Source organism: Triticum aestivum, chromosome 4A, assembly GCF_018294505.1.
Source record: "Triticum aestivum cultivar Chinese Spring chromosome 4A, IWGSC CS RefSeq v2.1, whole genome shotgun sequence".
NCBI lineage: Eukaryota > Viridiplantae > Streptophyta > Magnoliopsida > Poales > Poaceae > Triticum > Triticum aestivum.
This window is the reverse complement of record NC_057803.1, coordinates 221,769,343-221,780,557: the sequence shown is the minus strand read 5'-3', so window position 1 is coordinate 221,780,557 and position 11,215 is coordinate 221,769,343. Positions and strand designations below refer to the sequence as shown.

The following is an 11,215-nucleotide window of genomic DNA, read 5'->3' as shown; positions in this document are numbered from 1 at the left end:
TTTGATGACGATTTTGTATTTGAGTTATGTGATTTGGTGACCAAACGTTGTTCGGAGTTCTGGATGAGATCACGGACATGACGAGGAATCTCTAAATGGTCGAGAGGTAAAGATTGATATATAGGACGATGGTATTTGGACACCGGAAGTGTTTTGGGATGCATCGGGTAGTTATCGGGTCACCGGAAGGGGTTCCGGGCACCCCCGGCAAAAGATATGGGCCTTATGGGCCAAGAGGAGAAACACGCCAGCCACAAAGGGGCTGGTGCCCCCCCCCCCAATATGGGCTGGTCAAATTGGTGTAGAAAAGGGGAAGGAGGAAAGGAAAAAGGGAATAGGATTCCCCCTTCCCCCTCTTCCCTTCCTACTCCGAATTGGGAGGACCCCAAGTAGGATTCCTCCTACTTGGGGCTCCCCCTTGGCTGCCTCTCCTCCCCTCCAACCTATGTATATGAGGGGGGCATCGCTAGAACACACACCAATGATTTTTAGCCGTGTGCCGCCCCCCTCCCCCTCCACAGTTTACGCCTCCGTCATATTGTCGTAGTGCTTAGGCGAAGCCCTGCACGGATCACTTCACCATCACCGTCACCACGATGTCGTGCTGACGGAACTCTGCCTCGACACTTTGCTGAATCAAGAGTTCGAGGGACGTCATCGATCTGAACGTGTGTAGAACTCGGAGGTGTCGTACGTTCGGTGCTTGATTGGTCGGAACGAGAAGAAGTTCGATTACATCAACCACACTGTCAAACGCTTCCGCTTTCGGTCTACGAGGGTACATGGACACACTCTCCCCCTCTCATTGTTATGCATCTCCTAGATAGATCTTGTGTGAGCGTAGGAAATTTTTGAAATTGCATGCTGTGTTCCCAACAAAGCTAAGTAAGAAGGGTTTGCTGGTTAAGCGAAGTGGGGGGGCTTCCATGATGAGCGCGCTTTTGCGGACGATAGTGATGAGTGGGTGAGAAAGTACAAGCCAAAATATTATACGGAAGTTACTTCAAATCCTTTGGAAGAATGCGCGGAGGAGGAGATGGAAGCATCCTTCATGGGTGCAAATGGTACGGACTTTCCCAATGACATAGGCGTGCAGTCCACTACACCCGGTAAAGGTGAAGAAAACGACCGCTTCATTATTGAGGATAATGGTTCACCCAAGGAAGCAACACCATCATTAGGCATGAATGATTTTCCTTCTGTTACTAGAAACCCACAGAAAGAAAATGCAGTATCAGGCGGGTCTAGCGCTAAAAATTCAGCAGAAGGTAGTTACCCTAGTCTGACAACAATAATGAAGGAAGCGATTAATAATGAGACTAAGGAGCATGATGTGAAGCGGAAACGGAAACAGTCAAAGTATTGTCGGTCCCCCTACCAGCAGGACGGTCGATGCAAACGTGTGAAAAAAAGTAAGTTAATTGTAAAACATTTGTAAAGCTTTTTATGTCCTAACATTTGTAGTTAATTAACTACATGTCCGCTCATTGTTGTAGGTCTGTTTTGTATATGTGATGTTCTCATTAGTACAGACTTTATTAATGAGAATCACATAGAGGGCGTGAGGGTTTATATTGACACGCTAGCAGGCTCGCGGAAGCATTGTGCACAGACTATGGTCCACATAACGGGAATAGGTGTGGAAACGTGTACGGTGGAAATGCTTCGAGCCATCACTTCGTGCCAGTGGTTGAATGGCGCTCTAAGTATGAGCATTATTTTATGTTCTTATACACTTATGTTGTATTAAGTACATTTTCTAACTGTCATTTTGTGCCTTCTCAATTTTGATAGGTCATCAATTGTTATTCCAACCACATGCAGAGTCGTACTCCTGTGTCTGATCATCATGTTCTAACATCATGGGTGTCACATTGCCTTATACAGCACATTGAAGGAAAGCTGAAGAACTTGAACATGAACTACATGGAATATTTCACGAAAGAATCGAAAATTGTGTCAAGAGGAGTTGATGAGTACTTCGCAAAATAGAAGGTATTTGCATTTCAAACGACTCTTCACAGTACATAACGATCTTTATATAAATAACCTAACCGTTTTGTAGGCATTTTCCCTTTCAATTTGAACAATAATCATTGGATAACCGTTGAGATGCACAATATGAAGAAAGAGTTTCAAGTTCTAAGTTCTACTGGTAAAATCAGCAAGGCAGTTCGTTCGAAGATTGCTATGGTGGTAACTTAACAATTTTGCATAACACAAATACATTTGTACGTTCGTAAGGTGTTCACTTTGTACGTGCTTAATATTGTTGTGACAATTCTATTTCAGAGGGCAGAAATTGCTACAGATACAATAAGGTAAACTCTGCTATAGGTACAGATCATCCAAATGTTTCTAACTGCCAATAAGGGAGTACAAAATGCCGAGACAACATTACAGGTAAGCTCATACTCGAATGCATATGTAATTGTGTTTTCCATCATGACTTGACTAGCATTTTTATTTTCAGAGTGTCTTGTGGACTTTTTGTGATGAAATGCATCGAACTCTGGGACGAGGATGACTTTAGATATGACTTTGACCAGGAAGAGATTAATTTTTCAAGGGGACGCATTCTCGCGGAAATACTATTTTTAAAGAGCAACACATTGACGAGGGTGAAGGAGAAGATTCTGAAAATTATGGAGAAGCAATAAGTGCGAGAAAGTGTGTAGGGTTTTTGCCCCCCACATGATTATGCCTATTCGTTACTTGGCACAATTTCATTATTGTAATAATGGCAGAATTTTGGCTTTAGCCACGTAGATGATTATGCCTATTCGGTGGTTCGTACCATCTCTTTTATTATTGTAATAATGCCACAATCTCTGTTTTCCCACGTAGATTATTATGGCTATTTGGTGACTGGGACAAATTTATTATTGTAATTATGCCTATTTGGTGATTGAGACAATTTTTGCTATTGTTACAATTGATTGTGCATCGCTACTGATTTTCTGTTTGAAGTGATTATGCCTTTGTGAAATTTATGACTACACTTTTCTGTTTAAAGGAAAAAATGTCCTGGCGTAGTAAAAAATGCCCAACCAGCAGCTAGACCTGTAGTAGGTATATTTTTCCACCCAAATCAAGCCCAACAGGGCGACTCGGGCAGTCAAATCGGCCCACTACAGGCCCAGCCGCAGGAACCAATGGGGCTGGAAGGATATGTAACAGAGGAGTTCGATATGTATGCCGCGCCCGGCTATTTAAGCCGGTCGAGGCGCCTCCCCGCTTCCGAGGTGGGAGTAAACCTCACATGTGCGGGCGCCACGGCTTGCACGGGGCATGCACTGCCTTGTTCGTGGGTCGGCGAAAATTTGAAGCCCAGCGCGATTGGCCCCCTCGCCCCACGTGCGACCTCTCCCCTGCCAACTGGGCTGGCCCATAGTCCACCTGCGCGGTCCCCCCTCCCCGCGTGCGCTGCAGCTGGTCACTGGTTTAGTCCCACCTCGAAAGCGTGGGGGCGCCTCGACCAGCTTAAATAACCGGGCGCGGCGTACTTGTTGAACTCCTCCGTTACATATCCTTCCAGCCCCATTGGACCCTGTTGTTGGGCCCGTAGTGGTCAATTTGACCTCCCGAGTCGCACTGTTGTGCTTGATTTGGGTGAAAAATATACCTACTGGCGGTCCAGCTGCTGGTCGGGCATTTTTTTCAATTTTTTTCCTTTAAACAGAACATATACAGTACGGTAAACAAACAAAATATACAGTATGTTAAAACTATGAACTCCTTCACATGAAACATAACAGAAAACATGGCAATTAATTCAGTACATAGGAAAGATGTTCACATAAATATTTTGATAATCATAATTCAGTACATATGATAGATATTCACATAGTTATTTTGAGAAACATAAACAAAACACTTATTAAGTTTCTTGGCGCCGCACACATGTTCACATAAATAAATAACAATATAGGTTATTCCGACATGACTCGTGTAACCAGTTTTCTTCTTCCCACAATCGAAGCCACTTCTCTATGCCCGGTTCCTAAACGAAATATAAAGAATCGTGTGAGAAAATATAGTCGGTAAAATCAAACAAACAACATAACTGAAATAAGAATGTAAAACTTACTTCTCGTTTAGACTACATGTCGCCTTGTTATGACCTGGGAAATGACAAAGACTGCACAATGGACCACTTCGCTTCTCGCTAAAAAAAATTGGTCTACCATTTTTCGTAACATCAGGCCACCCTTTGACCAGCCTTTCTTAGGTGCACCCTTCGTTGAAACTTTCTCAGGATCACGTATACCTGTTGCACCTTCTTCCGCTTGAATTGCCTGCTCCACAATTAGAGCACACCTTTTGTGTCATATGAGTTCCTCTTCCGGGATCTTCTTCCTTGCTATTATATCGTCTAGGCACTTCATCAATTCATAAAACAAGAAGGGATCATTTGCTGCAACATGAGCAGCTTCTGCAGATTTTATGCTCACTTGACTATACTGTTCTCTCTCCTCTGGCCCAGACCAACCCCAACCAAAAAGATCACCCTTGCGCTGCACTGCAACCTATCTCTCGCATCTTTCGACAATCGATGGAGGACACAATACTTTGGTATTTCAGACAATTTAAGATGATGCAAAACAAAGAGAATGTGCTTGCAAGGCAGCCCTTTTCGAACCATCATGTGACACATGCATGATACAGTTTCTTCCGAGTTACCTGATTCATACACAACATTATACCTGAACTTGTGGTTATTCTGCCATGTCACGATGAAGGTCTGACGCTCAATTCCCACTAGCGTCTCAAAAATCTCCAATTCTCTCATCTTCAAATCATTTTGCTGAATGCAGAAATTAGCAGGAATGAATACTTTGGCAGCATGCTCCTCAATGTCCTTATATTCAGTAACCGCCGGTGGTACTTTCTGATTAGCCTCGCAGTCATCATGCACCTCGTTCTAACGGAGGCAAATTATGCAGTTCTCATAATGCACTACCAAATCAACTATGGTCATACCATAGTTGAGGTGAAGGTGAAGGGAGGAGTTCAGGCTTTCGCCCCTCTGGTTACTACGCATACCAAGAAAAAATTCATCTGAAAGATATGATGCTGCCTAGAGTCTCCTCTTCCTATACATCCTGTTCAGCCACTCTTCAATTTTATCCGTCTTCCATTTATTGACAAAGGCAGTCCATCTCTCCTCAAAGTCAATAGTCAAAAAAATCTCTCCTCAAAGTTCTCTTGACAGGTGGCATAGTACAGGAGCGATCTGAACTCATCCAGTGACTTGTAATGTAGGTGTCTGCATATTTTTCTCGATATGCCACGAGCAAATACGATGGAGAACATCTGAAAGGACACTCCAAATCACTCAGATCATTGCAGCGTCACCGTCTGTGATAATTGACTTTGGCTTCTGCTGACAGTTTGCCCTCATAAAAGTATGGAACAGCCACACATGCGTCGCTTCGGTCTCGTCGGAAACAATGGCGCAACCAAAAACTGTTGTGCAACGGTGGTTATTAACACCGACGAAGGGGGCGAACAGGATACCATATCTGTTCATCTTATACATGTTGTCAAACATGACCACATCTCCGTAGTCCTGATAGCCCTCCACGACTATGCATCGCACCAGAACATACACTTCAACCGTGCTTCCTTATCTAGCACATACTCAAAGAAGTCTGGGTCCTTCTGCTTTCTACTCCTCATAATGCCCACTGCTGTCTCAGCATCACCCTTTGCAATGAGCTTTATTTTCTCCCAGCAGCAAAGGTTGTACATGTCCCGCCTAATAAGTCCGCATTTCTCGTACAAACCGCACCTATTGATGAAGTTGTCCACCATTATATGCTTACTGATTCCAACCCCTTGCATAGCCAGTATCTCTGCCCTCGTGCCATCTCCAATCCGTCTGTGTGACCACAGAAAACAAACCTCATTGGGTCGAGCCATCACGTGGTTGTGATCATCCATGAATGACACGACGAACCAAACTCCACGTGCCCTGTCCAATTTCACCACCATCTACGCACCGCACTCGCATCGAGTCTCGGGTCTAAGCCTACGGGTGCGACCCTCCATGGTTATGATTTTCCTCTGCCTTCTCCCTGCCCTAGAGCAAACAAACCGCCTGAACCATATTATTCCTAAAGCACCCTTCCCTCGTTTCATCTTCTCTCTCCTGATGCTGAACCCATGTTCTTTGGCATGCTTGTTGTAGAATATGTATGCATCCCCTTGTGGCCAAAAAGACATAGCCATGACCTTCCAATGTGTCTCCAACTTCTGTTGTTGGTATTGAGCCTCCTCAATGTCCATCTCTGCTTCGTCGTCGCCACCATCAAGACCATCTGAGCCCTCCTAAAAAAATTACATATGAAACTATGTCAGTTTTTATGATCTATTACAAACTACCGTGCACGGTACAAAATGTTTGAACGAACCTGGCTCAAGTTATCGGCCCACGATTCCTCATGATTATTTTGCTCATTCTTAACGTCCACATCTTCTTGTAAATTAAAAACACAGACAAATTATTACACATACGGTACTCTGCCAATTGAAAACTGGAATCAAATAGACTTCACTTACCTTTTTCACTGTTTGCACCAATGTTCATTATTTGCAAAATCCTCTGAAGGTAAGATATCATATTATGACCACGAATCGTTATCGTTGTTGTCGTCATCTTCATTACTAGGATCGTTATCAGTCCGACTGACATCATTTGTACCATTCTCATCAGTTGTAAATGAGGTGTCTTCGTCAATTTAAACACACGTTACTACCAACACTGCACATCATTGAAAAACACATTATCACATGTTAAATTCTAAGTTCATGCACTGGGACATATAGATGAATAAATTGCAACATTTAACCTATGAGCATTTAAAACGATTTCTTTCTAAATCTGACTCATGTACATAGGTGCTAGAACGAAATTTCTTCTGTTGGATTGTACTTTGTGTATAGTTGCATGACTTGCGTGTAAACTTTGGCACCAGTGATTTCCATGACAATATTATGTTGCTAGTCAATATTGTAGACCACACAATGTCAATGCTAATGAAGATCCCTCTGATTTCCCCCCTAAAGAAGTAGCAGTGGTATAGGATATTTATAGCTTATGTGGGATAGATGACAAACCTTCAGCGATGGTATCGATGTCGTCCGTCAACGCCGATGGGGCCTTGAGGCATGGGCCTCCGGCTTGATTCAAGACGGCAGCGACGTGGAAGACGGCAGCGACGTGAAAGACGATGAATCCACAAGAGGGAGTACCTGACGGAGCCGCAGCGGCGGACGAGTTAGGTCAACGTCGGCATTTTGGACGAGTGTGGTAGGCTCCATGGGACGTCCGGACGGTTACATGCGGCGAACGCAGCGTCGTTGCGGAAGACAGAGATGTCCAAGACGTGGCCGGCCACTTGCCTAACCGCCGACCATGATGTGGGAGACGACGGGGTTGGAACCACCGGCATGGGAGATTGGGGTGGTTAGAGGCGGCCGTCGACGCGGAGAACGGCAACGTCCAACACTTGGCCAGCCACCGGCGACAGCAGTCTTCCACTCCTCATCCCACCCGCGACGATCCAGATCAGCCACCGCGTGATCGCCGTGCAGCAGGCCTGATCGATCAGCGTTTTTTTTTCTCTAGTCAGGCGGCAAGCAGGATCGATCAAGTGGTCGTGCAAGTTTTTTTTCCTTCTTAGTCACGTTTATTCGTATGACCGGGATTGTACATCTACGATACGAGGTGGGTATACATTTCTTCCATATGACCTTTCTGCCCTTCTATGTTTTGTTGCGGGGTGGGGGGGGTACCGAAGCAATTCTCTTAGAATTAATCATCGGGACAGGAATAATCAGGAGAGGACATAACAACCTCAAAAAGAAAAACTACCAACAGATATATGAAAGAGAAAAAGATTACATGCAATTAGCATGATGAGGACAGGGTATCGAGATACAGCCCCTCTCCCTACATCCAATCATTTATTATTCGGACGAAAGTATCATCCCAAACGGCAAAAGAAGACGAATCGACTATCTCGTTCTATGATTATACCAAAAGAATATGCACATACGAAGGCAGCTGAACCTGAAACTAATAAAAAAGACAACACAATGCAAAATATAACACCACGATGGTACACTGATATCTCAGAAGGCCCCAAGGGTAAACAATATTTTGAGTTTCAGTAGTACAATCTACATTTTCATCTTCAGTAAGTATTTTTAGCAATTCTCTTGATGTACATGAGACAAAACAACGTATAGTTGCCCATGAACACACAATTCTTTAGATATATACCGAAGATATCTACATTTTTGAATAGTCCCAGGATTAATTAACCATGGAAACCAAAAGGAAATTCTCCTAACAGAACCTCCTTGATTCTCCTAAAAGCAAAACCAAGTGTGGAAACGAATAGGAGGCTAAACTGCCTAAACACACACACACGCGCACGCATACATCAGACATCTCTATAGTACCAATTCAGGTAGATCAAGAAAATGAAAAGTCAAATAGCATGGCATATATAGAATTGTAGATTAGTATCTAGTATAACCAGAAAAGTTGAAGAGCATCCAAACACACAAACACCTCATACCAAATTTAGGCACATCAAGAAAATCAACAGTTGAATACAGTCTCAATCTCAATCACCCATCTAGTAGCCGTAACAAAATATAAAAACAACTAACCATTGCTGGAAGCAAGTCACTTACCAGACCATCAAATAAAACAACTCCCAGAAGGTACATGTTCAGCCAATTAACAACTCCCAATGCCCACTTCTCGAGACAATAAATCAGCTTGACTGCAAGCTCCTACAATTATAATATTCAGCATAGGGCACACACTACAGTATCTCTGAATCCAAATCTAGAGACTGCAGTCATTACTGAATGGCATATATATGAACAAAATGCTAAAACGGACATATATAATCCTTACTGGCATGGATATCAAGGGGGTCGGCCACCTGCCCTCTTTCATCAGTCACATGAGGTAGTTCAGACATATGTCTCGGCACCCCATCAACAATCATCTTGCAATGATATATTCGAGATGTCAGAACCAACGATACAGCATGATCTTTCCCAGATCTCTCTAACACCTTCTTGAAGTAATCATATCGATTTTTTAGTATTTTCGCATGTCATTTCCAGAACTGCATAAAACATTTCAATAGCAGATCAGCTAAAGAGTAAACCTTGATGTCCAGTTATCCCATGATCCGTCCAGAAACGACCTCATTTCCTCCTGGACTCCATGTAATCAAAGTTGGAATTTCGTTTTCCAGGGGGCTATTGTTGGTGCATTCATCCGAGCCATTAATCCATGAATGGTAAAAAAGGTGAAAATTCAGTCAGTATCGGCAACGGAGCTAGTGGAACCTGTCAGGTTCACTTAACCATGAGTGCAAGCAGGACCATCAATAATGTTCATACATGTTACTTGACCCCGCAAAAAAGTACAACATCCCATGAAATATGGCCAAAGGCAATAGTTCCAACTTGTCACGAAGCACAGACTTCAGAATAACCTGAAGCATGAAGCAATGCACACATCTCACATTATTATCTAAAAGGTCAAATAACACACATGGTTTTTCATAGGTCAAAAGTAATTCAGTAGGAATAAACTGATGTTTTAGTATGTCCATTCTAAAGTAAAAGAGAAAGAACATTCGCTGCCACTTATACTCATTACCACAAAGATTATTATTATACAACCGAAGTTTGATCAAGCCAATAGCAAATATGCTAATACATAGTACATGTTCTTTTCTGTACCTTACCAAGTGCTACAAAATTCAGTTCAAATGGCTTGAGAGGGGGGAACTGAATAGAGAGGGTAGGATGGGAGTGAGCAACGACGGGAGATCTAATCGCATAAATCCTGGACAGATCTAGCATAGGCAGATCCAAGCAAAGGGGGCTCACCTTGCTAGAAGCCGGCTCCTCGGAGCACGTGGCCGGCACGTCGAGCCGCTCCAGCACGGCCCTGGCGGCGCCCTACACCACTTCCCTGCCACCGCTGCCTTCGTGCTCCTCGTCCTCCTTCCGCTGCTGCTCGTCGCTCGTCGGCGTTGCCCAAGGCCTGCTGCTGCTACTGCTCCCTGCCACCGTCGCCGTCGTGCTCATCGTCCTCCCTCCGCTCGCGGTTCGAGGCGGTGGGTGGCGGGGCGGCTGTGTGACGAGAGAGGAGGGACGGGGGTGGCGCCAGGAGAGGGCGAGGGAACGGGCGGCGGCGGCGTAGAAAGGGGCTAGGGTTAGGGAAGTGGGGAGCAAAGAGGAGGGGGGAGTGAGGAGAGGAGCAGAGAGGACGACGCGCTGGGTGCCTTGTCGGCACCCCTCTTCTGGGATGCGAAAAGACGGAAATACCTTGGTGGGGGCAAAGTATTTACATTTCGATGCAATTGAAATTTTATCGGACGGCTGAGAATGATCGGGACCGAGATCGCACGGCTCACAGGAAATCAACCCGAGATCCGAAGGTCTGTACTGCGAAGAGATTTCGATCCGATGGCCCAGAGTCCCTAATTGCTGTGAGATCTCGGCGCTCCCCTCCTCTTTTATTTCTGGATTGCTTTTTTATCACACTGCTCTCATGATGTTAACCATTTGTGCTATGTTAAACATTTATCAGATTTGTTAAGATTCCTAGCTGCGTTTCTCTCTGTCTGATCCCCTTGGTTCACCAAGCTATTTGTCGAGTTGTGTACGAGCGGGCTCAAAGTGCCACCGCGCCTTCTGCCTCTAGTGTTAAATATAAGGTGTGCATTCTAGAGCTGCAAACATGAGAAAAGAATCGAAATAGCAACTCCACATTTATGCGCCAAGAGCATTTGCACTGGTTTCCTTCACAGAAAAGTAAATATGAAATAGGTGCCTTCTGCCTCCTTTTTTCGAAAAGGGGGGACTCTTCGGCCTCTGCATCAGAACGATGTATACGACCATCTTATTAAACAAATAAAAAGGTTCCAACAAGGTATAAAAGTCTCCAAATGAAAATAAAAAAAGCTCACACATAGCCAAAAGGGCTAGAAGACAAACTAGCCAAATCAAGGACGCCACAACTGGCTGGCAAAAGAGAGATAGGTAAACTAATTGCCTATCCTATTACATGACCGCCATCCAAACCGGCTGAAAATATCCCGAACTACCATCTCCCAGCGGATAGATCCAGTAACCAAACGCTCCCTGGCCTCCGTCGGAGTGAGTAGCG

The 11,215-nt window shown here is 44.4% G+C and overlaps 1 long non-coding RNA gene across 8 annotated transcripts; it reads right to left on the bottom strand.

Moving 5' to 3' along the window:
* Nucleotides 1-3,783: 3,783 nt before the first annotated feature.
* On the bottom strand, nt 3,784-10,342 carry LOC123085873 (uncharacterized). Of its 8 annotated transcripts, none has more exons than XR_006440048.1 (9): nt 9,931-10,342; nt 9,237-9,530; nt 8,939-9,155; nt 8,710-8,811; nt 7,123-7,604; nt 6,565-6,766; nt 6,417-6,478; nt 4,091-6,333; nt 3,784-4,003 (listed from the first exon to the last, which is right to left on the bottom strand). It is a non-coding gene; the product is annotated as an uncharacterized lncRNA (long non-coding RNA). The 8 variants fall into 8 exon arrangements; XR_006440051.1 differs by having other exon boundaries at nt 7,123-7,257; XR_006440049.1 differs by having other exon boundaries at nt 8,710-9,155; nt 9,237-9,291; nt 9,436-9,530.
* Nucleotides 10,343-11,215: the final 873 nt, after the last annotated feature.